This window comes from Rattus norvegicus, chromosome 1, assembly GCF_036323735.1.
Source record: "Rattus norvegicus strain BN/NHsdMcwi chromosome 1, GRCr8, whole genome shotgun sequence".
In the NCBI taxonomy this organism is placed as follows: Eukaryota; Metazoa; Chordata; class Mammalia; order Rodentia; family Muridae; genus Rattus; species Rattus norvegicus.
This window is the reverse complement of record NC_086019.1, coordinates 24,126,330-24,154,176: the sequence shown is the minus strand read 5'-3', so window position 1 is coordinate 24,154,176 and position 27,847 is coordinate 24,126,330. Positions and strand designations below refer to the sequence as shown.

At 41.4% G+C, this 27,847-nt stretch overlaps 1 protein-coding gene and 1 long non-coding RNA gene across 16 annotated transcripts in view; both read right to left on the bottom strand.

The window, feature by feature from the left end:
- Positions 1-27,847, bottom strand: part of Eya4 (EYA transcriptional coactivator and phosphatase 4) — a 243,702-nt gene that overhangs the window by 80,956 nt on the left and 134,899 nt on the right. The gene's annotated exons all lie outside the window — the stretch shown is intronic.
- Positions 64-5,972, bottom strand: LOC134482584 (uncharacterized). The gene is made up of 2 exons (XR_010058874.1): positions 2,522-5,972; positions 64-1,598 (listed from the first exon to the last, which is right to left on the bottom strand). It is a non-coding gene; the product is annotated as an uncharacterized LOC134482584 (long non-coding RNA).

Sequence of the window (27,847 nt, the reverse complement as noted above, 5' to 3'; positions counted from 1 at the left end):
GACCTTAGCAAACCAAAATCAAACCTCTTAGCAAATGGTGGAGAAACAGCAACATTCAACCCAGAGTGCCGTGCTTTCTTTAATGTAATTTCAGGTCCTTTCCGTTCTGCTAAAAGCAGTGGTGGAGTTTGTATACATCCTCTCAGGTCAGCAGCGCCAGATGATGTCAGGAAATGTCCCCGCCCTCATTGCCCCTTCCTTTGGACACTGTAACAGGATAGTCTCCACGGGGAAAGAAAAGTCAACAAGCCATCTCAGCAATAGGACCCTGTGGCCCATTTCTCATCTGGCGTAATAGTTCATAGAGCAGATCCAACACAATGCAGCGCCCTTGAAATCAGCAGTAGCTCAGCACTGTGGTCAGTGCCAAAGAGCAAGAGGAGAAATGGGGTTGGTATAAATATTCAATTGGGGAGCTATGGCCAATCTCCTTGCACTGTGTGTTCGGTGCAACTCAACACTGCTCCACCTGGTCCCTCCTGGCTCCCTCGTGTCTCCCAGGGGCTGGCAGCTGGAAGGCAGGCCGAGCCTGGGAGACCTTTTAATTTGCTGTATGATCACAGAGGCAGACAGAGGGGCAGATAATGCATACGCTGGCTGGGATTCCGTTACAGAGCTGTCTTTTTCCAGGTGGGAGGCACCGCCGCGGCCTGAAGAGAACTCAATGCTTCCGTTTCTTAAGATCCCTTAGGAAATGATGGGCAGTTTGCAAACACTGGGTGTGGAGTAAAAATGCTATGATCCTTCTTCAAGATGGAAGTCTTGACACATAATGATGATGATGATGATATAATAATAATAATATAATATAATAATAATAATGAATGGTGCAACCTTGTAGCCCAGACTGGAAGAATTGGGACTGGAACTCACAAAGTCTCAGAGGACAACCTGGAGCTTTCTGATCTCCTACCTGCCAACTAATAATTTCCAGTTCTTTTCCAGAACATGATGACTTTGCAACTTCTCCATGGATAATACAAATGGCAGCTTCTAAAATCCGAAACAGGCATGTGAAACACAGCGTGAGAAAAACCTTGGGCTATGGTACAGATGTTCAGTGAGTCCTAGGCACGAACATCTGAGAGGAACACGGTGTGTTTTACATTTAAATCATCTAATAGCTTCTGAAACCTTGACAGTAAGGCACCAATCATGTGAGTCTTGACAATAAAAGGCCATCCTGCCATTCACTCTAAGGACATGGACCTCCGCAATCTGTGGAAACTTGCCAGTGAGATTGTCGTCCATCAACTACCAAGTTAGCCAACGAGAAGAGTGAGTGCAGACAATGTGTGCAGAAATATTTCTACACGAAGAATGGTGCTGCTTAGGAACCAAAATTTTCTCTTTACTAAAGTTGACTTGGAGATGTTATTACAAACCTTCTTCAATTTATAATGGGTTGATGTTCTAGTGCATTTTTAAAAAATTGCACATTTCAAAAAAAGACTTCAGATCAAAAGTGCACTGAATACATATAATTACTGAACGTCTTAGCTTGAATTAGCTTACCTTAAATAAGCTAAGAGTACTTCCAGAGCCCACGGGAGTCATAGTCAGGAGACACAAGGGTTATCTCAACTGTTGCACATCTCCTGGAAGTCACAGATTATTATGTAGGAAATGAGGCTGGCGGTACATGCCTTGACACCATTAGAAAGTCAAGGAACCATCTCTAGTTAAACCCGTATAAATCAGGACCATCTATTTCCAAAGTGTGTAGCATTTCTTCTAAACTTTCCATCTTCCTTGTCTTGTTTCTATGCTTAGCTAGTTCTAGTTTAAACAGGAACAAGCTACGACGTTTCAACTTTATCTTTCAGGGTCACGCTTACCTTAAAGGAACCCATTTTCCCGTGGTAATTCTGGCACTAACTGATTCAACCGAGCCAGGTCTTCCTTACGATTAAGTCTCTCATACAGCCACTCCCAGATTCCTAGTTCCTGACTCAAGACACCTCACCTGGTGCCCTCATTCTTTGACTTCATCATCTAAGTGATACCCCTCCTCACAGAGTTCCAAGCACTCTCTAACCCCACGATATACTTCCCAAACCTGCCCCATGGATCTCCAGATTAAACCAGACACCTTTTATCCTGAAACGTGCTGACCTCTATTATGCTTAGATCTCTTTGGTTCTGAGATTTCTTCCTCTGCCATTTTTATTTAAAACACCAATCTATCACAATGTAGCTGCCAACCATCTCCTTAACCTGCTTCATTCTTTTTTATGGCAACTACCTCCCTGACATATCTTTTATTTGTTAATTCTGTCTTGTCTCCTTCTCCTCCCTCCCTCCCTCCCTCTCCCCTGAAATGGACACTCTATGGGGACAGGGAGATTTTCTTTATTTACGTATCTCTAAAAGCTTGAATTTGGTGGATGAACAACCAACAATTTCAGAAACATGATTATAACTACTCAGCTAGACACGGTCATTCATCTTACCATTCTGCCCCATAATTACTAGGTTTCCAAAATGACTTATTTTTATTTTGCGCGTATGGATGTTTTACCTGGATTGCATGCATGTGCACCTGTAAGCAGTACCCAAGGAGGAGAGAAGAGGGAGTTTCTTTGCAAGAGCAGCAACAAGTGTTTTCAGCTGCTAAGCCATTTCTCCAGTCCCAGTATAAAAACTGCTGGAGAGAGAACTCAGAGGTTAAGAGTACTTGGAGTTCTTGTAGAGGACCTGACTCCTATCCCTAGCAACCACATCGGGTGGTTCATGAACCCCTGTAACTGCAACTCCAGAGGATCTGTCCTCTCCCTTCATATGGAGTCTATAGTCACCTGCATTCATGTGCATGTACACAGTAGTGTGCAAACACAACCATACTGAGTTTCTGAGGTAAAAACTAGCCCCCTGCCCTTCCTCCTCTCTGATTGTTAGGGAGTGCAGAGCTTGAGGAGGTGATAGATTTCTTTCAACTACCCACTGGTAATGTCTTCATCACAACCCAATTAAAAATTGCAATAGACTCGTCAATGGGGCTCCAGGGTAGTTGCTTCCTTACTATTGAGCTGATGTGGGATGTCATTTGGCTTTGTCCCATTCTTTCGTTCTTTCTCTGATGTCTCTTTGTCATCTGCCAATGTCAGTGACTTCTCAGACTGCACTCTCCCAGGTTTACCTAATCTTTAGGTGGTGAGTTTTATTGACTTGTTACGTACCCATCCAATTCCCATTTCCTTTTTACCTGAAGAATCAGTCATTCATCCCTCACTACCAATGACCAATGCATCTATGAAATTACTCCACGATCAGCTCTAGAAAATGGAAACCTAATTGTTCTTCCAAGTCAGTGGTTGTTTCGGGAATCATCATCAGGTAACTCAGTCTGTGCCAATGGAAGCTAAGGGGTACGCTGGAGAGGGGTGGGGTCATCTTCATCCTTAGGCAAGACCTTTCCATCTCCAACTGTCTCTTGTCTAGATAGGGATGAGGAGCACGTGGCCCTCATTTCTACTTCCAGTCAGTCATCATTCTCACAAGGAGAGTAAGAGGCACAAGGCTGATGGAAACAGGAGGGTGGGGCAGAAGGAGACAAAGGGGACTGTTTCCCTGATGAGATCATGGCGCTCCTGGGTCAGCTATTGGAGGCCGCCTTACTGATGGAATTCTGGATACGTGAGCAACATGTAACAATCACCCACTGTTCAAAGCTGGGGGAGTCACTGGTCTCCATTTGAAAACATTTAAAGGGATACAGCTGTTCTTGGTTTTTTGATGTCAGGTTTGGCCATTGACTTCCAGACTTCTTTAGGGACATTCAAGTTATCTTACCTTTTTATGTCCTTACCTTGCAAACTAAGTTATTCATTTCATCTAATTCAAAGTAAGCACCCTTTTGGGAAAATTATACGTGTATTTTTGTTTTCATATTTGATTATGTATTGTTTTTGTTATTTGTTTTCTAACCAATTCCAAGTCTTTTATCAGTCTTCTTTTCTGAACACTAATCCATAAATTCCTCCAATTTTATACTGATCACCTTCAGGGATTTTTTTCTGATTCTTCTAATTTCATACATTTACAGCTAAACTTATTATCAGCTTCCTCTCTTCTCTCTCTCTCTCTCTCTCTCTCTCTCTCTCTCTCTCTCTCTCTCTCACGCACACACACATTCATATTTAAATGTATTATTAGATTGAGCATGCAAATTCAATCTTTCCTCATTTTATCTATTTCATTACTGATTTTGCCTAAATAAATTCTAAAGTATCCATTCCTCTTGTCCTAATCACAGTCTCTATAAATTCTTACTAATTACTCATATTAGCTATTTTAGGAGGCTACATGACCACAGGTAGTTTTAGCTGGACACCTTTCCATAAGTGCACATCTATGATGGATGCTGAGACTGCATCCTGATGAAAACAGCACAAACTCTGCCTCCTCTTTGTTCTGTGGTCTTCTCTGTACCTCATCCCTAACAGAACCATGGGATTTTCTTTCCTCAGACTCATCTGCAAACTATGTCTCCTCCTCCTTAAATTACTCCCCTGCCCATCATTAAGGAGAAAGTCACTCTACTGTTCCAAATCAAACATCTAATGAGCAGTTTCTGCATTACTATCTCAAAGCTAAGAGATAAAAAAATGATGCACATTTTTAAAAGGTTATCTTATGAATGGATATGTTGCTTGTATATATATTTGTGCACATAAAATGTCAGATCCCTTAGAATTAGTTACAACTGGCTATGAGCTGATGGGAATTAAATCTGGGGCTGTTTCTTCTGGCAGAGACCTCCTGATCTACCTGTTGATACTCATAATAGAGCTTTTGAGTTAATTTCAACCTATATCAATGAATAAACGCTCTGTAAAATATATGTTTGTTTAATTGTCATTGTTGGATATAGAAAGTGTTCTTAAATTCAGAGTTAATGAATTAATTCAGTTTTGTTGAGACAATGTCTCATTCTTTGTATGAGGTGGTCTTGAATTCAACACAACCTTCCTGGCTCAGCTTAAAGGGTGCCAGCACTACAGCAGTGAGAAACTCTGCTTGATTTAAGCTCAGAAATGTTACATTTAAAATAAATGAATATAGTAGTCTGCTGATCTCATGATTCTATTCAAGATACTACCTCGAAAACATAGCTTAAAATTCAGATATTTTCTCAAATCTTTAAGCTATAACATTTTTCTCCTGCAGAAATATGGATTGCTTGTTTTCTACTGTGTGGTAGATAATTTCATGCATATATTAATTTATTTGTCAAGTACTTGGGTATGTAGGCCCTTGAACTTATTTTTTGTCAACAAGATTGACAGGTTGCTTTATGAGGCTTGTGATTTAGTGTGGGATATGGGGAGAAAATTAGATTTACTTCTATTGCAATTGCTACTGACTTTGGGTATTTTTACCATGGGTTATCTCATTAGTCATATTGATAAATGTTGGTGCGCTTCAAACCCGAGTGCTATTGAGGAAATCACACCCAAACACCCCTGGGAGGTGGGGCTCTTGTGTTATACAGCTTCAGTGAGGCATAGTTAATAGCAGAATTCAGACGGATGGGGGAAAGAGGACAAGGTGCTCAGAGGAGTGGAGTCTAACAACTGATCCCATGGACGTCCAGATCTAAGAGTGGAGAGTGGAGGAGACTTAGCAGAGCATTGGGGGAGGATGGACCAACAGGTGCAACGCTGTTGCTTGATGAGAGAAATCAGTTGTGGAGTCCCGGGGCCCAGCAGGGTAAATATCATAAACAATGACACATTACATAGCTACAGACTTTGAAAGGCAGGTGATGGAATATGATAGGGGAGAGAGAGGTGTAATGAGTGTAAGATTCTATAAGAGGCTAATCCTGATAATCTGTGTTAGTGGTGTTTTGAAAATGCAGATGACGGGTTGAGGATTTAGCTCAGTGGTAGAGCGCTTGCCTAGGAAGCGCAAGGCCCTGGGTTCGGTCCCCAGCTCCGAGAAGAAAAAAAAAAAAAAAAAAAAAAAAAAAAAAAAGTCCTAAAAAAAAAAAAAAAAAAAAAAAAGAAAATGCAGATGACAATGACATAAGATGTAGCAACCTCTGATGGAACAGTTGAAGCAGGGAGCTAAGTGTTTTTTTTTTTTAACTAATATGATGACAGAATTAAAAATAAGTGGAAGGCATTAGCCATATTTTGACTAGGGGACTGTGACTCAGTCTTTAAATCACCTATAACTTATTTCTATTCACCAAGCACCAAGGTTTGAGCTATGTGAACTTATTGGGCACATAAAGCTTACTGTGTACCTATTAAGGAATGATATCTTAGTTGTCACTGGGTTCAAGGGTAAAAGCCTTGGCCTCCATGATTTCTGTGGCCATGAACATCAAAGAAGTTACTTAGAAGTGTGCTGGGCCAGTGCAGTGAGTGGTCCCTACGTGCACCAGTAATGAGGAGCTCAAACAGTTCTGAGCTTTTGCCTGGCTGCTGGAATTTTTAGGAGATGAAAAGATAGCACCATCAAGGACAAGGAGGTGTGTAAAGGCATAACTCATTGTGGTTCTGGTAAGCCTAAGTAGTTCTGCATCAGAGAATGTGGGCACATCTTCTGTTTAATGAAAAAAAAAAAACCCATGAGTTCAGCCCCGTATAAGTTGAGAGGAATAGGCATGGACTCCTCACTGCTTGTGTTAAATACTTCCTGTAAGGCTCTTGTTAAACAATTCCAAGTGCAGCAAATGAGAGCTGAGTGCAACCAAGCATGAAGATTAAAATGGAATCCTGGGACATGCGTGCTGAGCATATGTAGGATGCACGTAGGCAAACTGGAGAAAGGGGCTTGCTGGGGTACAATAGAAGACAAGGCCAAAGTCTAAAAGAAAGCAGACACACAGGACCGGGAGCGATGCAGGAAGCTGTATGGACAACTTGGGAACTCATTAGAGATAAACAAGGAAATTTCAAAATAATTCACATTGCAGATTCGATGGTCAGGGAGGAAGAATTAAAGGGAGAGAAAAGGAGAGAGGTTTTTCAGTGAAAGAAGAGTGGTTTGGGCTGGAGGTGTTCTTGTAAGGAAGACTCAATAAACTGGAGAGCCGTAGGAAAGGATGTGAATAATTTCAGTTCTTTTCAGACACTGTCCTGGACACCAAGTAACACTGGGAATTGATGTTTTTCTTTAATGTTTTGCTAAGGAAAAAATGGAAAGGCATGTATATTTCCCCCTACCAGACATTACAAGCCCAGTAATCTGGAGATAACGTAAGTGTTCATCAACTGGTGAATGGATAGACACATTGTGGCACTGTCAGCTCATAGAACAGTGGTCACGGGAGAATGATTCATGGCCACACACTACCACATAGTGGAGTCTGAGCCATTATGAAAGGAGATGTGTGGGTAGGGAAACACGAATAAACTCCTGATAGGAAGTGTCAAACTTTCAATGAGTAAGTTGGGTGGCTTTTTTTTTTCTTTTTTTTTTTTTCCGGAGCTGGGGACCGAACCCAGGGCCTTGCGCTTCCTAGGCAAGCACTCTACCACTGAGCTAAATCCCCAACCCAAGTTGGGTGTTTTGATGAGCGCACTGATGTAGTGTGTGTCCTCGTCGGTACTTCAAACACTGAACCATAACAAGTTGTGTTAGGCATTCAACTTACCTCCATGCAATGAAAGATGTATTCATTTTAATAATGTCCTTTAGCATATTTGTGTTCTTGGTGTTACTATAAAGCTCTATCGTGCGTGCATGCACCAAAAGTGATTTTGAAAGCTAAACATTATGTATATAAAAATATTAACTAAAACATCCACATTTTGATTGACTGACATTATCCTAACATCGGTTGATTGCAACTTTGCAAAAGGATGAGACACTGGGTTGAATCCAGCAAGCTGTCCAATTGCTCATAACCAACTGGAGGTCAGGGTGAGCTGAAGCATGGTGAAGTGGGTAATTCTCATACTTCTGCTGAGAATATACAACCGTGCAGCCACTTTGGATGTCAGGATGTTTGGTAGCCAGGAAAGTTAAAAATGTGTTTGTGTTACTAATGATTACAATACCACTTTTCAAGTTTCCATTAGAACATTTTAAAGTATTGACACCCATTCAGGCCTTTGGCACAACTGCTGAAGTTACAGCCTTCGGTCCCTTCCAGCTCTCTGCTTAGCTCCTCACCTCACTCTTACAGGTCTCATGTGACCACTCAGGAAGCCCTGGCATCTTAGCATTTCCATTTACCTTCCTTATTCCCTCCTCTCCTACCTACTCCCACAGCAGGCTTACGTCTGAACTTCTGCTGACCAGACTGCCTCTGGGACTGTGAACAGTCTGGCAGTAGGCATGGAGAGATGGCAAGCTTGCCGCTGAGCTGCCCTGTCAGGAATTGCACTCCAGCTACATAATCACTGTAGAAGAAAGGGCCAATTTGCCAAGGGCCAGGCAAGTCACATAGGGAATGGGGAGAGTGCAAGGGGTTTCGGAGAGAGGGAATAAAGTCTCAGGGGAACAGAATGGTCACTCATCTTGGTTGGAGGAATATTTTAAAAGTGTATAAGTTTTATTTAACGCTGCCCCGTTGGAATATTTGAAATATTAGTTCACTAAATGCCTTTTTATTAAACACACATGTTCAGATACTTAAAATGCTTACTAAAACTTGTGTTTCACAATAAACGCTGAATAGATTCCATGCACCGAATCCTCAAATTTCTCCTTTCTGTTTAAGCCACAGAAAAATTAGTTTATTAACATTGTTTACTTGTGAAAGCAAAGAATTAGAAAAATTAAATATTCACTTAGAAAGGAATTCATAAACACAAGGGGATGCTGTATGGTGGCTATTAAAAAATACGTAGGTTTACATGATTCGTATAAATAAAAGTGTAGAATGTAACATTAGATAAAAACACAAGATGGATTACGTTTGTCATTTTCTACCATCAGAAGTGTATTTGATAAGAATACAACATATTGCTTCTAAGTTAATAAATATATAGTAAGATACATTAACATTTCACAGGAGTGATGATTTCTAAGTTCAGGAAATGTTTTTCCCAAAGAGAAAGGATGTCTCAGGATACACAGCTATCCTCACAGACGTCCTCCTCACTTACGTGTAAGATCTAAAAGGCACAGAAAAATGATGTATAGGTTGAAAACGATATATAAATGTACTTACCTGCTTCAGATCTCACAATAAAAAAAGAAATGGGTAAAACTTTGAAACACAGATATTATCCCCTTTGAAGCAAAGAGCATTGTTCCTAAAATGACTTGACATTTTTAATACAAAAATTAAGATAGTAGTGTTATCACTGGAGACACACAACAGCTTTAAATGTCACTGTGGTGAGGAATTGCTTCTCATTTGTCACTTAGGTAACACAGAGTGCCTATATTTCCTTTTCTACTTTAATTCTTCAACTGTGAGGTTACAAACACCTGGAATGCACAGGGCCGGCCATAGCTTTATCCTGCTTAAGCTATCACAGATACAGTTCAACTCTTAGCTCTCCCTATAGGCCAAATATCTTTTAAAGCTGACCTGTTCTTGTTCACAGTTAGCTCTTAGCAAAGGAATCAATAAACGTGGCTCCATCCTATCCCATAATATGATCCCCACATTTCAGGGAAGTCTGGACTCTGCAATTCCTTTACTCTCAATGTCACTTAGAAGCCAGGAAGGGTCACTCGAATATGACAGCACTAGAATGATGAATAGCATGGCTTCTCTTGCGAATCCATGTTAAATAAAACATACTGTGACCCAGTTTTAGGCAAATGGAATAAGTCCAAAACCTCGTGGTTTGCCACAAGCTCCGTGTATTAAACCTTATCGTGATGTGATATTACTTGATTTATATAGATTCCCTGGCGTGTTTGGATTAGCATGCTGGCCATCTAACCACGTCTTCCTGACTTGTGTGTAATATTTGGATAGACAAGCTAAGCTCGTCTGAATGGTATTTCTACTGGATATGATTCCAGGTGCAATTATAATCAGAATGTGAAGGGAACATCAATAACTCTTCTGTATGACTACTGCCTGGAGCATTCACAGCAAGCAGGCAGTCAAGGAAGGACTCTCACTCTGTCCACTCGGTCCATTCTTGTATGGTTGACATGTTTTTCACTTGTCCTCACTGGGAAGACGCACTGCCTAAGGACGAGTCAGACAGAAGAATAAGCTATCTGCCTGTCTTCCTCACTTGGAGAGCAAGCTGCAGTAATCGTAGTGAGAAGGAAAGGGAGCTAGATAAAGCTGTTACGTTGCGGCTACTTCTGTATATCAAGTTCAGCTCCTGAACTGTGGCAGGGCCTGCTCTTCTTGGATTGAAAAAGAGCTGTGATAGTCTCCGAAGCTCCTTCCAGAACTAACGCGGACCGTGACAGTTTGCGTGTCATTCTTGTGCAGCCAAAGCCTAGAGAAAGCTCTCTAGCTAACAGTCACCTTCAGGCATGTTGCAAGGTTGGCAAAATTGATTCGGGTGGAGGCTGGGGGTTTACCTAAGTGCTCAAGTTGTCCAAGGTCATCGATGTCTTTCCTTTTCAAATCTTTACGATAAAAAGAAAATTAAAAAAATATGCTATTGGAACCTTGGGGCTAGAGAGATGGCTCAGCAATTCAAAGTGCTTTCTGCCCTTTCAGAGGACCAAAGAAGAGGAAGCTTAAAACTGCACCCAGGTCAGGTAGCTTGAAACTGCCTGTAATTTAGGTTGTAAGGGATCTGACATTCTCTTCTGGTTGTCACAGGCATGTGTCGTGTGTGTGTGTGTGTGTGCGTGTGTGCGTGCATGCACACACGCACACACACATGCATACACACAATTAAAAGTTAAATAAATACTTCATAAAGTCCTATTGGGTATGCAGAAAGAACAACATGGTCCGAGGATCCGATGCTATGCCTCAGGCACACATTTTCCTAAATGAACACGTGACTTGGCTTAGTTTGCTGTTCAATTTTCCTCTGTATACAAAAACCAAGAAAATAGTTCTTATGCTGGCTAACAAGGATGATGGAGTGAAGACAGATGTGAATTTAGAAAGATGCCACCAAAGTATAAGTTGAATGCAAAATACTGTTGTTTGTAATATTTGTAATAAGGGCGTAGGCAATAATCTGATCTGAAAACATTTGAAGGCAGGCCTTCTTGTATGGCCTCCAGTCCTCATTGGTATGATTTCTCGTGTGATATATAGATCAGTTGCTTCAGGGATGTCTACAGTGAATAAGTATTAGTGTCTTTACCATGGAGACAAGTGGGTGAGAACATGTCTCAAATTATAAGAAGGGTTTGCCTAATAAATTATGGATTGTTTTTTTTTTGTTTTGTTTTTGTTTGTTTGTTTTGAGACAGGCTCTCACTGTAAAGCCCTGGCTAACCTAAACTTGTAACGTAGAATAGGCTAGCCTCCCACTCCCAGAGATCCTTCTGCATCCATCTTCCAGGTGCTGGGATTACAGATGTGTGTCACTAAGCCTGGGGTGTAGAAGTTTTGATATTTATTCTTCTTATTTAGATCTACGAACTACAGCCCTGTTGTGTGATTTATAATGTAGAGTTATTTGCCCAGATGCATCCCTGAAGCTTCTCCAATGCAATAAATCCACTCCAAAATATAACCCCCATAGTTTACACTTACTATTCTTACCTTTGCACTTACAAAAAGCAGCATACTCAATGTGTCTGTAAGCAAGATTGCAGTAAAGAAAAAAATTGTCTTCTGAGTTTTCAATAAAGGGCATCATTAGTGAATTAATCCACCCATTCATTCATAGGCATCATGTTTAGTGCCTTCTTATGCTAGGCTGAGTACTGGAGAAAGAAGATGAAGAACTCTGTGTATGTCCTTACGACATTGAAAGTACTTATAGTGCCCTGGCTGCCAGCCTTGCTCCTCTCTACCGCTTTCCTTTTTAAATGACAACAATCCTTTGGGTTAGGCAGCTTATATAATGTTTTGGTTTAATTCTTCTTTTACTCCAAAGAGGAGGATGTGAAGAGGTGACAGTCTTTATGGTTTATCTGCATATGGTTTTGCTTCTCATAATTTTCTTTTCTGCAAGACTAAAGCATCCCATTCACTTCCGAATGTTCATCTGAAATCTATTTATCAGAGGCATTCTGAAGAGTACTAAGTTTTACAATCAAGAATCCATACCCAGACAATATTGCTGATGCCAAGAAGCGCATGCTGACAGGAGCCTGATATAGCTGTCTCCTGAGAGGCTGTGTCAGAGCCTGACAAATACAGAGGTAGATGCTCTCAGCCAACCATTGAACTGAGAATGGGGTCTCCACTGGAGGAATTGGAGAAAGGATTGAATAAGCTGAAGGGGTTTACAACCCCATAAGAACAATAATACCAACCAACCAGAGCTCCCAGGGACTAAACCGCCACTCAAAGAGTATACATGGACTGACCCAGGGCTCCAAGTGCATATGTAGCAGAGGATGGCCTTGTTGGGCACCAATGGGAAGAGAAATCCTTGGTCCTGCCAAAGCTGGACCCCCCAGTATAGGGGAATGTCAAGGTGGGGAGGTGAGAAGGAGTGGATAGTTGGGGGGAACAACCTTATAGAAGAAGGGGGAGGAGGAATGGGATAGAGCATTTATGGACAGAAAAACGGGAAAGGGGATGGCATTTCAAATACAAATAAAAAATATCCAATAAAAAAATTTAAAAAAGAATCCATTTCTAGCATGAGCATTCACAGTGTACCTAGGAAGATCATTCAAATAATCATATGTGAGAGATGATGCCAGACCCCATCTTGGAGGCTGAGTGGTGATGAGTAGACATGATGTAGCCTGGGGTCACTGAGAGACAAAACCATCAATGTCATATGAACGGTAGGGACAGATAAGAGAGAGTCTTAAGCAAAAGTACAATACTCCAACCTCATAAGTAGCAATGAATAGCCTAGTAAGAGCACCAGTGGAAGGGGAAGCCCTGGGTCCTGCCAAGACTGAACCTCCAGTGAATGTGATTGTTGGGGGGAGGGTGGTAATGGGGGAGGATGGGGAGGGGAAGCCCATATAAAAGGGAAGGGGGAGGCGTTAGGGGGATGTTGGCCCGGAAACGGGGAAGGGGAATAACAATCGAAATGTAAATAAGAAATACTCAAGTTAATAAAGATTAAAAAAAAAAGTACAATACAGTGCAGTGGAGGATTGCGAGCATGGAAAGTGAGATTCCATCCTAAGAGAGAACATCTTGGGAGATGCATGTCTCAGTGTCATCAAGAGCAAAGCTGGATGTCACACAAGTGAAAGAGTACCAGTGGCTGTTACCCCTCCTCCTTCAGTGACTGCGTGTCTGCAGACAGGTTCCCAGCCAAACACTCTGTATATTCCTACTCCCCCTTTTAAAGACGAAAACAGCATCCTCTGTCTGGACATAAGTAGACAGTAACAGTTAACGGTCAGAGACAAGAAGGTCAAGTCAGTGTCACACGGCTACATGCACCCTGAAGAAAATGACCCAGGGGCCTTGCCAGCGAATCCTTATTTCTTCAGAGATTATGCCTCCCAGATGAACCATCTTCACCAGTTTTGAAGTCTATCTCAAATATATATTCATATTCTTCTAACCAGTGAGTGGCAATTGATAAACTTTGTAACTTTCTACCACTGGGATCATAATTTCTCTCCTGCCCTGTGTGTGTGTGTGTGTGTGTGTGTGTGTGTGTGTGTGTGTGTGTGTGTGTGTGTATGTGTGTGTGTATGTGTGTGTGTTTGTGTGTGTGGTATGTGCATGTGTGCATGTTCTTGTGTGTGTTCTGCATGGGTGTCCACGTGAAGGTTTACATTGACGTAGGGCTCCTTCCTCTGTTGCTCTTATGAGATACGATCTCTCAGTGAACCTGGAGCTCATAGATTCAGGAAGTCTAGTTATCCAGAAGCCCCTCCCTTGCTCTTGCTGTCCCTCCTTCTCCCAAAGATGAGGCTACAAGCAAATGCTGCTGCAGTGGAAATGTTTTAACTGTGTAAGGGGGGATCTGAACACAGGTCCTCATGTCTGTGCAGCAGTCATTTGTTAACTGAGCCATCTGCTCGATCCCCCACGATTCCTCTTTATATCTATTATTTCTTCTTATTTAAACAACTGTGCCCAGTTCCTGTAGGACCATTTCTCTGGCTGATACGTTCAAAACAGAAAGTGCTCAAGTTGAAAAAATTCACCATTTATTTGTATTCCGGATTCCATATAATATATAGGTAGGCTAGATTTTCATTCACTGCATTATATATTAGAGTATATAATGTACAGTAGTATTTTCCATGTTTATATAGCTCATATATCTTGAAAAACACCCAAGTAAAGTCTAAATCAAGATTAAAAACTACAAAAGGGAAAAATGGGTAAATGTTTTTTCTCCTGATTTTTTTTCTTTTTTGGCCATTGGAACATATGTTCAATGTAACAAAAAAAATGCCACAGTATAATGCCAAAAATAACTTCCATTAAGCATGCATAGTTTTGAGCAATTAGTGCATATGTGGTACTGTGGCGGGCATTGTGGGGCCAAGAGATTTGGGTGACGTCTCCCAGTCTGAGCATTGTGCATAACAAAGCTGATGGATCAGCCACAGCTGTTGCATTCCCCTGGTTAGAAAAATGTGAGCCAGTGTGCAGAGCCACACTGGAAAGGCAGGCTCTTCCCAACACACCCCTACCGTGCATTCCAGCCTGCAGTGCGCGTGGGGCCTGACTTTGCAGAGTTCTGGTGGGTAACATGTAGGTTCTGAAAGCACAATCACTCATACCAGTTGCTAAGGGTGAGGAGCTAAATCAAAAGCTCCCTGGCAACTCTAACATCAGGATGTGCACCAGCACATAAACTGGCAAACACAAAATACAGGGAAGAAGGCAATCTCTGTCAACTTAATCTGGAAACAAAGAGAAGACTGAGGGACATTTGGTTTTGAAGCAGGAGTTCCATGTACTGCCTTCAATACAGATCAATGTATCAAATTTCACAGAGCTCCGAAAAGCACTGAACACGCACACACACACACACACACACACACACACACACACACACACGCACACACACCGTAGTTAAAGAGCCTCTCTGTGAAATGATCCAGATTTAACTCCGAAGCTTGTTCTCATGTCCCAGTTTGTCTCGTCATACTCATTTGTGATTTTAGACAAATAATGAACTTCTCTGATTCTTGACTTTGATCATTTGATTATTGACCAACCAATGAACTCATGTCTGTGAAAGATGGTTTTCTTTTCTCTCCCAAGGTATCACACAGCTTGTGGAGAGAAAGAGACCCCAAGTGCTACCAAGGGGTGATGTCTAATTTTGGATCTCCTGGAATGCCACAGATATTGCACAGATATTGTGCAAATTATTTATTCTCTGTTCTTCACGAACTCCACAATAGATATGCTCTAAGTGATTTTTTGGATGCCTTCTCTCTGGAATGTACTTTTTTATATTTCATTTTCAAATGCCACACCGTATCACTGCCAAGGTCAAGTCAATAATCTCAGATGCTACAAGGATCAGGACAGGAACAATGGCAACTAACACATAGCGCTTCAGTTTTCCACATGAACAGCAGGTGTCAAGCTTGTGGCTAAACCCGTCTGTGCACACACGGTGACATAACTACACTTACAGCTGGCCCCAGTCATCTCAATTCACAAACTCCACTAGTTCAGTTCGAGTCCCAGAATGAGATGGCACTTTACCCCAGTCTCCCATTTATGTGCATGCCAAGTTTTGATGTTTTTTTGTTTGTTCGCTTTGTTTTGTATGGAGGAGTAGTGGAATTTTCTAAAAACAAGTAATTTCATCTTAAGTGTATCTATACTGTGCTTATTGTGAGGAAAATGATGATAATCAGGATTGATATCAATATTAGCAGTGAAAACATATAGGCACGTGTTTTTAGACACATGTACTTTTTCTTCTGATGATATCATTTAGGTACACGCATTCTCTGAGTTTAATTAAAGTTGGGAGAGGGCACTGATTTCCTCTACTATGTACAAATGAATGACAAAAATTCCATACTCAGAAAATTTTAACAGCACACAAAATGTCCTTCATATAAGCTGAGAAAGTAGCATGGTGTCTACAGCAAAACCCAGGATCCTTCACCACTGAGAAGGACATATGAGAGGCAGCTATTGTGACTGGTCCTGTCTAGGTTCATTTCATGGGTGTGTACAATTCTTTTGATAAACCATAAAATTTCACATTTATAATATGCATGCTTTTCAGTATGTTATTATACTTCAAATACCTAAGTTAAATTCAAACAAAGGAAGCAGTGTAAACCAGTTTACATTTCCAAATAAAAGTTTGTTATGTTTTGATATTTTAAGTAAAACTATGGCTTTTCCAACATCCTTAGTGTTGGCCATGTATGATATGATCAAACGATAAAAATACTAGTTCACAAAAAAGCCTTAGATATAAGAAGTAAAACTCAATGCTGGGGCGCACCTGACAGGACTTTACAGGACTTTAAAATGACACAAAATGATTGAAAAGCTTCCAGCTTTAAAAGGGACACAAGCTGAGACCTGCATTATGTTTCTCCAATTTCATACCAAGAATATAGGTAATATTAGCAGAATTATGCACAGATATGTTCAGTGCATAATTTTGTTTGTTGCAAGGAAAATCCTGAAAGGAACAGATATCCCTAAGTGAAGAAATTCTTACATACATTAAGTGTCATGTGACATGATATTATGCAAATAATTCTCAATATTATGGTTACTTATAGCATGCTGTAAATATAAAACTCAGAAAGCATTCAGTAACCTAAATATACATACATATATACATACATACTTGTATACATACTACATACAAGATTTCTAATATATTCAGTATTATTTCAAAGAATAGGAAGAGGTTGGCTGTGGTGTGTTTACATCTAAACACAATGATTCTGCTTGTAGCTTAACCAAGTGCATATTTTCTAGAAAGAACATGAACTATGTTATTGACAGCTGATTAAAAAGCACATCCAAAAATGAAGTTTTAAGTTATTTCTAACACAAACAGCAGCTGTGTCCTGCCCCTGTTGCCTCAGGACAAGGCACCTGACGCTTCTTAGATTCGTCTCCCATGGAACGGAACTTCTGTTACAAAGAACAGAAGTAGGTGTTCAAAAAAATATGGCATTGAAAATCATCTGCCTTCTAATTACAGCACAAACTCCAGCTTTCTCTTCACTAGAAATGTTCCAGGAGTCACGTTCTTCAATGGTCTAGTCTCTAGTACCCAAAAGGCTGGACATTGCACTGAGACAAGACTGGGTCAGCAGCAGGAACGTTGCAGACTAGGACAAAGCCATGGGACTGACCATGACCACAAATGCATTATGTGCACATGCGAAATTATTAAAATGCTAACATCTTATTAAAACTTAAAATTAATAAAATTTTCTCAATTTTTGATATTTTCCATTAAAACAAAATGTATGGAATTTATCATTTCGGTACTAGTGGTTTATGTTTTCTTTTTAGTACGTTAAAGAGCAAAGGACAGTAATGTAAAATTAAGGCATAATTAGAGAAAATACTAGAGAAATACTGTATCTACAATCATTTAGTTTCAGCTGGACCCTTCATCTTGAATAGATTTTATATGTAGGTGATAGATGTATTTATGTCAGTGGAATATAGAATTGCTGTTTCTTTGAATTTAGAAAGAAAAAGGATGTTGTGATCCCTTTTATAATCAGGAAATGGATTCATTCAGCCTCTTTTATTGAACTACTTACGTTCATCATTGAAACGAGAATTTGGTTTCTCGCCCGAATTTCATCGCATGTTTTAATGAAGCCACACCGCAAAGCAATGAGGGCAGACAGTTCTTAACTAAAGGGAACGTTTTCCTCACAAGAGGTTGACGGCTTGGCTTGGTCCTGTTGAGTGCGTCAGTGTGCGCGTTTTCCTCACAGGAGGTTGACGGCTTGGTCCTGTTGAGTGCGTCAGTGTGCGCGTTTTCCTCACAGGAGGTTGATGGCTTGGTCCTGTTGAGTGCGTCAGTGTGCGCTAGGCTGAGAGAAGACTGGACTAGACGTCAAAGGAGAAGAAGTGATGGAAGAGTAGACAGTCTGGAAGAGTCCTGGACTTCAAATAACAGACTTGCTGTTGTATCTTCTAGACGCTTCTTTTGCTCATAGTCTCAGAGTTCAGCCAGCTTTCCTGAAGCAGCCGGTTCTCTTGACTCCTAAGCCCTCCAAAGACTTCTCTGACCCGAGTGGAGTGCAGTAGAACTCTTCTCAGCTCTGCTAGCTTTAGTTTGCTCCATTCGATTAAGTGGAGTCTACTAGGAATTTGTAAATCAAACAGTGAACTTTGTACAGATTCAGCCAATTTTGAATTTCAGTGTTTGTTACACTTTATTTTTCTGACAATGGGGTGGAAATATAGCTGTCTCCCTTTTTCTCCTTCCTTTCTTCTTTCTTTCTTTTGTCCTTCCTTCCTTCCTTCCTCCCTCCCTCCCTTCTTTCTGTTTCCAGTTTCCCTTATTTCCTATTGAAGTCTCTCCCATGTTCTTACCATCCCTAGACTACTGTCTGTCATGAAGTTCAAGTATGTTTTCCAAAGGGAAGATTGCCAGAAAATCAAATGTTGTGGTTGCCTGGTTTTCGCTAGCATTCTTTCGAGGGTTTGAAATGGAGGTGGGGATGGGGAATACATTGACCGAAATGAAGAATTAAACGTGAAAAACGATATTAAGACAGGAACGTTTACTATGAATGACACAAGCCTCCCCAGAAGCATCTCTCCTAGGTTTATGCTGTAGTTTTCACTGCTGTTGGCAGTTTGGATCCTGCTGGTGGGCATTTATGACACAAATTAGGAATTTATTGCTAGATAACACAGTGTGCATGCAATTGGCCTCTGTGTGATGGACAGGTCATTACTCCTCTGACTTTGGAGGAAAAATGTTCTCTTGGATATTTCATTTGTGATGTAGGGAAGACACTTCTCCAAGAGTGACTGCTGCCTCCTTGGAGGGTCCTGCAAACACTGTGGATAATGCGTTGGGTTTGTTGAGAATTCCTCATGTGGGTACATGGTAGATGGACTGTTTGCATGCACATCGTGAGGGTTAGAGAAGAAACACTTCTGTGTGGTTTCAAGATTCTACACATAGGACTGAGTAAATCTTAGCAGGAGTTTGGTTACAGACAGAATCCGCAAGGTTGTGTCACAAAGGCATCCTAAAGCTGTGGGAAAACTGGGAATCAAAGTGATGGAATTGGGTAGGATGAACTTACCAGATGCTGGATGCAGGTTTGGGGAAGTTCCTTTACCTTTCGAATATTAGGCAGCCCATTCTCAAATGATGTAAACTTAACAAGCAGTCTCATTTGTTTCTAGGAAGTCCCATCACTCTGCACAACCAAAACCTTTGTGACATGGCCTTGTGCCCACTAATCACTCTCGTTAGTCATGACATGAGAATTAGTCACAGCCTTCATCAGAACCAAGTTCCTTCTCCCCATATGTATGTGATTTAGGGTTGATTCGAGTTCAGTTGTCAAGTAGTTTGATGCTGGTTTTGATCGTGTGTGTGTGTGTGTGTGTGTGTGTGTGTGTGTGTGTGTGTGTGTGTGTGTGTGTGTGTAGGTTTGTCACTTTCAATGAAGGGCAACTTGGTAAGAAGCAAAAAAGAAAAGTCCACCTTCACTAGCTCCACTTTGATCTTCTGAAATCCCTTTTCAACCTGGGTTTAATTGTGAGTGCGACAGAGTTGGTGGCTCCGTGATTCTTAGATCTCTCTGTGTAGCTGCCAGGTTACATACAGGAAGCTTAGTTCCTGCTGGCACAGAAACTAAGGAGGCTGGATCACCATCCAAGGGATGAAATCAGCACACTGTGAAAGAACCTGTGTCTCCTACCTTTACTGAGGCACCATACACAACTGTCAAGATGCTGAAATAAGAAGATTAGTCGTCAATGTCAACTGAGCGTCTCCATCAGATTAGCCTGTGCCTATGTCGAGGGGCACCTTTTGATTGTTAGTGGGTCTGGGGGTAGGACAGCCCATTGACCGCGGTGTCATTTCTAGGCAGGTGGCTCTGGGCCGTATAAAAAAGTAGCTGAGCAAAGCAGGAGGAGCAGAAATACCCATTCAGTCTGACTGCTGGCATGGTGTATAAATAAGACAGAGTAGAGATGCTGGTGCGAGCCTCATTGGTCTCCCACAGGCTTTGCGCCTGGTTGTTCTGTGCTGCACAGCAAAACCTAGCTGCCTGTGGCTGCATTGGGGTAAGATGTGAAAACGAAGGACTCGACTTCTCGATATTTTTAGATCAAGTCACTCACTGGCCAAGTGTAGCTAGTGCCCGCTGCACCAGACAACACGTCTAAAAGGACATTCCTACATCAGAAATTATACTGGACAGCATTGTCCACCACAGAAATAAAAGGAATCTATGAAAAAGTGTCGAAATTGTTTTTGCTCTTCATCTCTCAGCCCTTCCGTGGTTTTAGTTCAGAAACACCCTCCCATCTCCTCTGTCTCCCAACACGTCATTTAGCAGTCCTCATCCTCACTGCCCTTGAGCTGGCCACACAGCTCCTAAAACACAAGCATTTGCTACCCCAGTACCTTTACACATGCTGTTCTGTCTCCTTGGTACTCTTTCCCTGGTGTCTGTGTAAACATTTCTTCCAGCTCTTACTTCTCACATACTGTCTTCTTTTCCTGATACACTGTTGCCAATAGCATTTTATTATCACGCGGTGTATTGATTACTCCATCGGTCTTTATTATAGTTCATGTCTCTTAATTAGAGTGTACGTCTCCGCAGGGAAAATCTGTCAGTGTGCTTTACCATCATCCTATAGGCACTTGAATCGGCTTGAGAAATCAATGAGTCGAGAGTGCTGCCGGTGTGCTGCCAAGAGCTTAGCTGTTGAAATCAGTGGAGCGGTCAGGTCTCCCTGAAGAGGCCAGGGGGGGTTTGTAAACAGTCATAGGCATTTTACAAATATGCTGTTTGCTACTCCATTCTGCTCCCCTCCCAATTCTCTCTATATAATAAATTTCAATAGGAACCAGTTGTATTCTAAGAGGGGCTTTCATTCAGAGTTTCTGTTTGCAAGGGATGTTGCCGAATGATCCTGGTCCACTCATTCTCTTATACAGCAGATGTGCAGCAGTCTTTCATGTGCCAGAAAATGGCTATTTTTTTTAATCTAACAGGAATAAAAAACAGATTCCCTACCAACTCAAAGTCTACTGGCAAGGCAGAAGTTAGGATGCTCTAGCACTGTGCATAAAGAAGGTCAAGTTGGAGAACATGGTGTGGACAAACCAGCAGGCCGGTGCCTCTGACCCATGAGAAGAAGGAACTGTTTCCCAGTGAACTGGGCTTGCAGATGAGGAACCAGGATACTGTTGTTAGGCAGAAAGCTGAGAAGGCTCGAAGACATCCACATATGTGTGGTAAGGACACTGGGAACTCCCAGCAGAACCAAATGGGAGCCGTTGAAATAGGTGGGTTCAGGTTCCTGGTTCTGCACTCACAGGAAGAGCCAAGGGATGGAGAGGTAGCTGGAGACTTGGGTACAGGGGAGTGTGGAAGGATTCCAGAACTCACCTAAAGTGTCTCCTGTTAGGTCTGAACCAGGTGTCTGCTAATAATTGAACACATCAGAAATTAAGATGGTAATTAAAATTGTTCCCTATGACTAAAGATGACGAAGAAGTCGGAGCTGTTAATGGTTGTTATATTAGGAAATAGAACTGTGTATATTTTCTATCTACATTCTCTATGCCATGGTGGATTAATAATATTCAATGACCAGAAGCTTCTGCTGTCCCAACCCAGTTAACAGTGGACAGGGTTGTATGAAGAAGCAGAGGGAAGGCTCATGGTGAGGACTGAGTGGACGAGGGATTGACCCATGAAAGACACACAGAAGTTCAGCAGTGAGTGTCTTATCTCCACTCACCCTAAAAGCAACACCGGAAAAGAGACAACTCATAAATGGGCAGTGCAGGAAGGGGAGGCAGGAGGACTGGAGGTTCAACGTTATCCTTGACCAGACCAGGATACAAGACACCCTGTTTCAAAATACAACGAAGCAGAAAGCTAGAGAGAGAGAAAAAACCTCTGCTTTTCTCGTTTTCATTTTCTCTAATTTCCACTTTTTAGCAATGCTCATGGGAGAAAACAATCAATCAAACAAACAAACAACAACCCAGAGAAACTGACCCCAAGATATAAGTTCAAATCCCCGGGACATTTTTGTCACAAATATTGATCAGGAGGAGTTTTTCCAGTTCAGAAATAATACACAGGGGAGGGGCTTCCACTATTTTGAGAAAGATGCTCTCAGTAAACCAATGTGAAAGTATAATACTGAAGTATCCATATTTGAATAAATAATTTCAGATAAGGGCAATCACGAAAAAATGCACTTCTTGATATCAAGAAGAATCCTTGGAATTTAATTTGACTTTTCTTCCGAAGTTCTTTGTTAAAAAAACATTTTTGTGTGTGCATTGAGCCACGAATGTGCACATGCCTTAGAGGACAGAGAGCCACTGTCTTCCTCTAGTGTTTTCCACTGTATTTTGGGAGATAACTTCTCAGGGAACCAGGAGCTTTCTGGTTCAGACTGGTTAGCTGGTGAGTACCCTGCTTCTTACTGTTTCCTCTTGTTCTCCAGAGCTGGACAGTGAGAAGTTGTGAGAAAAGTCCAAAGTCCATACCTAGCAGAAAAAGCTACTCTCGCACCCTGCACCACCTGCAGGACCATACTGTCCACTTCTGCACCATGTCCCATGTTACCAACTCCACAATCCCTGCCTGTCTTTAATTGTTACTGATCTCGGCCTTGTCGTCTCCTTGATTGTTCCTCTGTAAACACAAGATTTAATTATATTTTCAAAATGTATTTATTCTGTATTCTCTTGGGTTTTTTGATTCTATTCCTTCTGGCATATCTACTAGAACCCTGATTATTACTGCCTGACCAACACGTAACGACCATACCCAGTGCTGACTCAGGTTTTGTGTGACAGGCACAGATAGTGATGCTTGCTACTAGGCAAACCTTTGTAGCCAGCACAGAGCCCAGATCACTAGACTAATAGAGGTAAAGAACTCCTTGTTCCAGGCAAGCAGATGGTCCCATAGTGCTTCATCAATGCAAATTTGCTCAGAGATAGCTTAACTAAGCTGCTCCAGCACTTACTTCAATATGTGTGAGCAGAACTAAATAACTGACATTTAAGCTTCCTGATACTTCGTCAGAGTTTCACTTGGAATAGTGTGTGTGTGTGTGTGTGTGTGTGTGTGTGTGTGTGTGTGTGAGAGAGAGAGAGAGAGAGAGAGAGACAGACAGAGAGAGAGAGACAGACAGAGAGAGAGAGAGAGAGAGAGAGAGAGAGAGAGGGAGGGAGGGAGAGAGTTGTGTCTCTGTGTGTGACAGGTTTATATGTCATCAAACACTAAGCATGAGATAATGTAGATTTCATTAAGGAAAGAGGAAGGTCCCAGATTTCTGGAACAAAAGACAGCGTAAAACTCTGTGTTAGTAGGTGGGGGATGATGTCATTTGAACTCAGATCTTCAGTGTCTAAGAATTTTTATTCCGTAGTTTTCTAAAACAGTTACAGGACAAAGCAGGAAAACCTGAGCCACGTCCTCAAGTGTAATTTCAAAGCCAACGTGCACATATGAATAATTTAAGGTTGTTTTGATTTTGACACAAAGAATTAAAAGATGTGTCAACCTAGGAAGAAAAAATCCATTACTTTGCATAAAGGGCAGATGTTAATGGAAGTTAGCTTAAATGTCAGCAAACCATAACACACAGCACCTATGTATCTAAGAGAAGGCAATAGTGAGGGAATACTAACAATACTTTGAATAACTACATCTAACCTTGGGCACAATAGGACTCAAACTGCCCAAGGCATAACATCCACTCTGTCTCCACGGGTTCTCCTGAATCAATACCTGGCCTTTCATAGGAAGGACGGCCTGGCTTTCTAGTTTGTGTCTGGATTGGCTAATCCTTTCATAGTTATGGACTACTAATGTACCGTGAGACTCTCACCACTACGAACCATCCATAAGTAGTACAGTGTGTCATGTGTAACATGTGCTAGGTGGCTTTTATTCAAACAGGAAGCATGCACTTTATAAAATTATCGCATGAACTAATGGCTTTACAGTGACATAAGTTTTATGTCTATACTTATTGTACTGTGTTCATATGATGATTGGCTCTTACGTTATCCATCCTTCCTCTGTTTCTGATCTCCTTGCTCCCCATAGTAGGTCCCTTTTTCTTTTCATGTATTTTCTTATATACATATCTGTTATAAATTTACATATATATGTATATATGTGTGTATATGTATATATATGCATATATTCACATATATGTATATATGTACATGTTACTCAGTCTATATTTTGTGCACAAGAGAAAATAGTTGATTTCTCCATTCCTCTCTTTGGTTGTCCTCTCCCTCTCTCTTCAGGGGTCTTCTTCCCCCCTAAATCTCCTGTCTCCATTTTAATGTCAGATGCATGTGCATGCACATCTTAAAGCCTTCATTCCACATAGGAGAGACACCAAGATCTTTTAGATAGAACTATATAAGCAAACAAACCTAGGATAGGTGCTGCTTCTGTTGTACTGGTTCGGCACCATGCACTTGCTGGCTATTACAGTGCGGAGACCCGCTTCCCTTCCTTGTAGCCCTTTCTGTTTAATTTCCCTCCATCCGTCCCTAGTCAGTACTCAGTGCCTCCTCTTTGTATTTTCTCTTACTAATTGTGTTGAAACGGTGGCAGAATTTTACAAGCTGACGTCGAGCAATTACTTTCACATCACAATTATTTTAAGCAACCTGCTCCAAAGTCAGGCAGGCACACTGTCAAATATGAAAGAAACATGCTGTTAGCATTTTTACAAGTTGGGAAACTGCTTTTAAAGGCAGCGAGCAGAAAAGTATGGTCATTTGATGGGGACTGCGTTTCATGTTGGAGAAGTAATTCCTGCCAGAATTCAGAGCTATGGGACTACCGACAGTCTGATTCTCAGCAGATGTGGCCAAGGCTGTCAGCATTCTTCTGCAAATCATTGGAGATATTTTCACTGAAAATATCTTCTTGATTTAAAACATCAGTGGCCACACCAGTTGTTTTCCCTCCACAGCTTGTGTCAACCTGTCTTTACCCATCAGCCCTTTTGCCACTGTCCACCAACATCTTGAGCTGACAAGATTATGAATTGAGCGAGACTCATTCTCTCATTGTGAAAGGGAATAAAGTGTATTAAGTTACCAGTCTAACAAAAGTAAGTTTTCCCAATGTGCCAGTGCTTCGCTAGGATTAATTGGTGCTTGTTTTGAATTAAATAGTTTATAAGCATAGAAGAAAGCTTTGCTGTAAAAATGTTGAGCTGGACAAGGAAAGAAAAGCACATGTACATTATGTCTGATGTGTCCATAGGAGAAGCAGGCAGACTCTTTTCTCGTGCTTCCCTGGTGAGAGCATCATTTGTTAGGGAAATTGGTGCAGGTAAGCCTGGTCTAACAGAAGATGGATAGGCCACAGAGCATTGTGTTCTCAGTTATGTAACTCACTCTCATCCACAGGCTTTAGCGTCATCAAGGATCCCAGTCCCCTTGGGGCTTGCATCAGTTAGCAAGTTTCTCTTCCACATGCATAATTCAGCAGCTGCACTTAGGGCCAGAGTGTACTAACTACAGTTTTAAGCTGCAATATATATATATATTGCAAACACTGTAATGAATTCTGTTTTTAAAAACTGGCCTTTCCCATTCTACAGAATAACTAGTTTAGCAAAGAAAACACTGAACTTTTCAGGGAAATTCTAGACTGTATTAATTCGGAATCTTTCAACCAACCTTCCATAGCACGCATGTGAAAGTGAGAGTTTTTAGAAAGAAACTTTGAAATAAAAAACATATGTTAGACTTAAAGGTTCTAAACGTTATTACTGACAAAATAAACAGAAAAGCCAACTGGGTCAAAGCAACATAAAAATATGAAGGGAAAGAAAAGGTGCAGCTGAAAAGCATCAGGCGCCCTGAATGGGAAGAAAGGGGGACCTATCTTCATACTTAAGTCAGTGGGCAAGGTTCAAGCAACTGATAACAGCTTCAATTTGACTGTGAAAAGCCAATCTAATAAAGTCCAGTGCATAAAATTTCATCTCCCGTAAGAAAGGGGTGAGTATTACTTAGGGAAAGTAAGAAAGTAATAAAAAATCAAAGCACCCCCAGTAAATTGAGTCAATAACTCCTACATACACATACAATTAATTAGTAGCTTCTGGCTTTAAAGTCAGTTGGTCACTCTTAGGAACTGCACTCATAGAAAATCGTGCTTTAACTGATTCCTGGCCCAGAGACAAGGCTGATTTTAGGTTCTATTCTCTTTACTCCTACTTAACCTGTCAGTTTAGCACTAAGTGGCTATGACGGTTAACGTCCGTTGTCAACCTGGTTGGACTTTAGAATCACTGGGAGGCACACCTAGATGTGAATTCTGGAAAGGTGGGGCTGATTTCAGGATAAATGTAACAGAAGAGGGGGAAACATCTTGGACATGACTAGCACATGAGATGTGCTGGGGGCCTAGACTCAAATAGAAAGGAGGCTGTGAACTGAGCACCAGCCTTCACCTCACTGTCCTGACTGAGGGCACAATGTGAGCAGCCGCACCACGCCCAGGCCTCAGTGCCTTCCTTGCCACAAAGGACCACATTCTCAAGCAATGAAAGGAGATAAATCCTTCCTTGCTATGTTGTCTCTTATTGGCCATTTGATGGCAGATATCAGAAATGTCAATACATTCAGGGTCTACTTGATTGCTTAATTAAATGGGTCCTCAGGATAGGACCATAGGGGAAAAGCAAGAAAACAAGTATAATGCAAAAAAGTGGGGTTTATCTTACAAATGGGTAAAAGAAGTCAGTTCTAGGGTTGAGGACATAGCTCAGACCTGTTTGGTTCCCCAGCAACCAATAAAGCAAACCCTGGGCATGGCAGTTCATGCATGTAAGCCCAGGGAGGAGGCAGAGACAGGTGGATGGCCGGGCTTGCTTGCCAGTCACTCAAGCCAACACAGCAAGCTCTGAGGTCAGTGAGACGCCCTGTTCCAAAAACTAATGCGCTGAAATGATTAAAGAGTCATGCAGACATTAAACTCTGGCCTCTAACCTGTGTGAGTACACCATGCATTCTACACACACACACACACACACACACACACACACACACACACTCCCTAAATACACATACACTCACTCCCTAAACACACATACACTCACACAATAAACACATACCACACAAATACTCAGACACATACTCACAGAGTACACACACACACACACACACACACCAGAAAATCACACATATACACATATACCACACATATGCACATCACACCATACACATCACACAAATACTCATTACATACATACATCACAACACACACACATCACAACACGCACATAATAAACACATATCACACACGCACGCACACACACACATACTCTCATATACTCACAGAGCACACATACTCACACAGCACATTCTCACACATACAGACACACACATACTACATACATACATACCACACACATCACACAAATACACACACACACACACACACACACACACTCTTAGAAGTAGGTTGCAAAGATTCTCCCACCCTGTTCAGGGTGGTATACCAGCAAACAATAAATCATGAGCTTGTCAATTATTTTAAGCACCAACTACTTTCAATATTCCTCAAAGGTCATTCGTTTTTATTGCATAGAAGAAAACAATCTTTCCTATGAGGTAAAAACCAACTGAACCTGAATGCAAAGAGTGAAAATATGGAGGATAAG